The 4322-nt window shown below is 44.7% G+C and overlaps 1 pseudogene; it reads right to left on the bottom strand.

Moving 5' to 3' along the window:
- Positions 1-645: 645 nt before the first annotated feature.
- Positions 646-3286, bottom strand: LOC127665094 (glyceraldehyde-3-phosphate dehydrogenase-like; annotated as a pseudogene).
- Positions 3287-4322: the final 1036 nt, after the last annotated feature.

The following is a 4322-nucleotide window of genomic DNA, read 5'->3' as shown; positions in this document are numbered from 1 at the left end:
TGCACGCAGGTCAGGGTGGGCTGAAATCTCAGCTGCACTGTTAATTTTGCTGCTCTTGCCTTCATTCTATTGCCATTGCTCTCCATGTTCTGCTTTGGGAAACAAGTTAACCAATATCTGTGTGAAATAATTCCAAACATGGAAATAGAGTCCTCTCAAATCATTCTACAATTGATAAAAATAAATGAACATCTAGTATGTCTAGTCAACAAGTAGACATCCTATAAATGTATTAGGACACCACACCATCACTGAAAATGATAAAGAACTGTAACTATTACATTTTCATCAAAAATACTTTTAAATGTTTCTTTTTTAAAAAATATGGCTAAATGGCTCAAACAGAACTCTCAACACTGTTCTCAGAGAACTTTATTATCAATGACTCATTGATTTTCACGTAACTTTATAACATGCAATTTTTAAATAGATTTGTTTATTTTTGTGTGTGCAGTGGACTTTATTGATGGTATGCAAGAGAGTGGGCAGGGCTCCCTAGGCCCCTCCTGTTACTATGGGGGTCTGGGGTGGAAACTGAGAGGGAGATGCTCAGTGTTGGGGGCCAAGTTGAGACAGGGACTCCTCAGCAACCAAGGGCCTCTCTTGCTCTCAATGTCCTTGCTGGGGTGGGTGGTCCAGGATTCCCTACTCCTCGGAGGCCATGTAGACCATGAGGTCCAGGCTCCTGTTGCTGTAGCCGTATTCATTGTCATATCAGGAAATGAACTTTACAAAGGTGTCATTGAGAGCAACGCCAGCCCCAGCATCAAAGGTGGAAGAATGGAAGTTTCTGTTGAAGTCAAAGGAGACAACCTGGTCCTCAGTGTAGCCCGGGGCACCCTTTAGTGGGCCCTAGGATGCCTGCTTCACCATCATCTTAATCATCACACTTGGCAGGCTTCTCCAGGTGCCATGTCAGATCCACAACGGATACAGCGGGGGCAGGGACATGGAACGCCATGCCAGTGAGCTCCCTGCTCAGCTCTGGGATGACCTTGCCCACAGCCTTAGCAGCACCAGTGGATGCATGAATGATGTTCTGGGCAGCCCCACGGCCATCAAGCTACAGCTTCCCAGAGGGGCCATCCACAGTCTTCTCAGTGTCAGTGATGGCAGAGAACCTATCTCTGCTGTTACTCTCTCTGTCCTACTTGGCCTTGGAGCTGTGGGAGCAGGGACAGGTATTTCTTCCCTTGTTCTTTCCCACTCTAGGTACACAGAGCTAAGTGCTACCATCCATCAAGACATCCAACGCATTCAGCAGGGGATAACTGATCTCTCCGACTCCATTGATTCCATAGCTGAGATTGTCCTCCAAAATAGGCGAGGACTTGATTTCCTGTTCCTCCAACAGGGTGGACTTTGTGCAACTTTAAAAGAAGAGTGCTGTTTTTATGCTGGTAAGACGGGAGTTGTAAAAGACAGCATGAAAATTGTCAGACAAGGACTAGAAAAACGTAAGAGAGAAAGAGAACAGAAAGAAAGCTGGTATGAAAATTGGTTTTCCACCTCTCCATGGCTCACTACACTTTTACCCAGTATCCTGGGACCCTTTGTAGGATGATTATTATTGTTATTTTCTTTTGGACCATGGGTAAATGCCTCACAGCCGGGCGGTGGTGGTGCATGCCTGTAATCCCAGCACTCTGGGAGGCAGAGGCAGGCAGATTTCTGAGTTCGAGGCCAGCCTGGTCTACAAAGTGAGTTCCAGGACAGCCAGGGCTACACAGAGAAACCCTGTCTCGGAAAACAAAAAAACAAAAAAACAAAAAAACAAAAAAACAAAAAAACAAAAAAACAAAAACAAACAAAAAAAGCCTCATAGCCCTAATTAAGAAGTAGATAGATGACTAGATGATTTGGCAGCCAAGCCTATTTAGGTACATTACCATCGTTTGACTATGGAAGTTTGAGAGATGGCTACCTAAACCCCCAGGGCAAAACAGCCCAAACAGCACACTCTAGTGCCTTAACAGAAAGAGCATCCTTGTCACAGCCATTCTAGCTGGGACTCCAGAAGGAGCCCCACAAGCTAAAGGCATCAATAAAAATCAACTTTCTGGGCAGTTAGCCAATTCAAGCAACTTCCCAGGGCCACTCCCACCTAAGACAGGTATTTCTGGAGGCTGGCAGAGATGACCAAATGGGAACAGGATGATGGTTGACTGGGTCGATTCCTAAGACAGGCGCTGTCCCATTATCTTGATGCCTTATCTGCTTGCCATCAATGGCTGTCTGAGCTCTGCTCTCTATACAAAGAAGGGGAAGATGCCAGGAGCCATCCTCACTTAGAACTCAATGCCAAGAACTCTCCATACCAGGAGCCATCCCCACCTGGCTCGCAATGCCAGGAGACCTCGATACCAGGAGTCATTCTCACTTAGATCTCCATGCCAGGAACTATTCCTACGTAAATCTCAAAACCTTTTGAAGTTCATCTGTAGATAGGTTACTATAGCAACCCCTTTCCACCTCACCTCCTCATGACCCCCCTTTATCATGCCAAAATTCCAGCAGCAATAACTAGCCTTACCCAGAAATTATGAGACACTGTTTCTTAGAAATGATGTCAGCCCCCTGAGATTGTTCCCCCTTCACCCCTCCCAAACCTTGTAAGCTTCCCTTTATATTGAATTGTGTAAAAATTAAAGTTTGACAGCTTGATCTGGATTAGACTTGCTGTCCGGCCTCTATTGTCTTGTCGCCCCCATCGCCTTTCTTCTAAGTGGCTTAAGGAACCCTGTTGACTGTCCTGTGGGTTGGGACAGGTGGTCATGAGCCCTTCCATGATGCCAAAGTTGTCATGGATGACATTGGCCAGGGGAGCTAAGCAGTTGGTGGTAGAGGATGCATTGCTGACATTCTTGAGTGAGTTGTCATATTTCTCGTGGTTCACACCCATCACAAACATGGGAGCATTGACAGAAGGGACAGAGATGATGATCATTTTGGCCCCACCTTTCAAGTGGGCCCCAGACTTCTCCTTGGTGATAAAGATGCCAGTAGACTTCATGACATACTCAGCACCAGCATCACCCCATTTGATGTTAGTGGGATCTCACTCCTGGAAGATGGTGATGGGCTTCCCATTGATGACAAGCTTCTCATTCTCAGGCTTGACTATGCTGTTGAATTTGCCATGGGTAGAGTCATACTGGATAATGTAGTTAAGGTCAATGAAGGGGTCATTGATGGCAACAATCTCCACTTTTCCAGATGCAGAGCAGAAAGCCCTGGGAACCAGGCATCCAATACAGCCAAATTTGTTCACACCAACCTTCGCCATTTTGTCTACAGGACGAGGCTGACACTGCACATGGAGATGCAGCTGTCTCTGGAACAGGGAGGAGCAGAGAGCTTATTTATATATTTTATGTATGCGAGTACACTGTATCTGTCTTCAGACACACCAGAAGAGGGTGTCAGATCCCATTACAAATGGTTGTGAGATACCATGTGGTTGCTGGGTCTTAAACTTGGGACCTCTGGAGGAACAGTCAGTGCTCGTAACCACTGAGCCATCTCTCCAGACCCCATGTAATGTTTTTGCGTTGTGAAAAACACACATTATAATTTCACCCTCATAGCAATTGTAGAACTATGTTTCATATTGTTAGCTCTATTCACACACAAGGATATTTAGACTAAAAAGTAATTGGCTGTAAAAAAAAAAAACATAAAATCAAACTCAGGTCTCTAAGTTACTGAAGAATGTATTTTTTTTTTTACATTTTTTTATTCGATATATTTTTTATTTACATTTCAAATGATTTCCCCTTTTCTAGACCCCATTCCCCAAAAGTCCCGTAAGCCCCTTCTCTCCCTCTGTCCTCCCACCCACCCCTTCCCACTTCCCCGTTATGGTTTTGCCAAATACTGCTTCACTGAGTCTTTCCAGAACAAGCGGCCACTCCTCCTTTCTTCTTCTACCTCCTTTGATGTGTGGATTATGTTTTGGATATTCCAGTTTTCTAGGTTAATATCCACTTATTAGTGAGTGCATACCATGATTCACCTTTTGAGTCTGGGTTACCTCACTTAGTATGATGTTCTCTAGCTCCATCCATTTGCCTAAGAATTTCATGAATTCATTGTTTCTAGTGGCTGAATAGTACTCCATTGTGTATATATACCACATTTTTTGCATCCACTCTTCTGTTGAGGGATACCTGGGTTCTTTCCAGCATCTGGCAATTATAAATAGGGCTGCTATGAACATAGTAGAGCATGTATCCTTATTACATGGTGGGGAATCCTCTGGGTAAATGCCCAGGAGTGGTATAGCAGGATCTTCTGGAAGTCAAGTGCCCAGTTTTCTGAGG

Source organism: Apodemus sylvaticus, chromosome 14 (genome assembly GCF_947179515.1).
Source record: "Apodemus sylvaticus chromosome 14, mApoSyl1.1, whole genome shotgun sequence".
Lineage (NCBI taxonomy): Eukaryota > Metazoa > Chordata > Mammalia > Rodentia > Muridae > Apodemus > Apodemus sylvaticus.
This window is presented reverse-complemented; position numbering and strand designations above follow the sequence as displayed.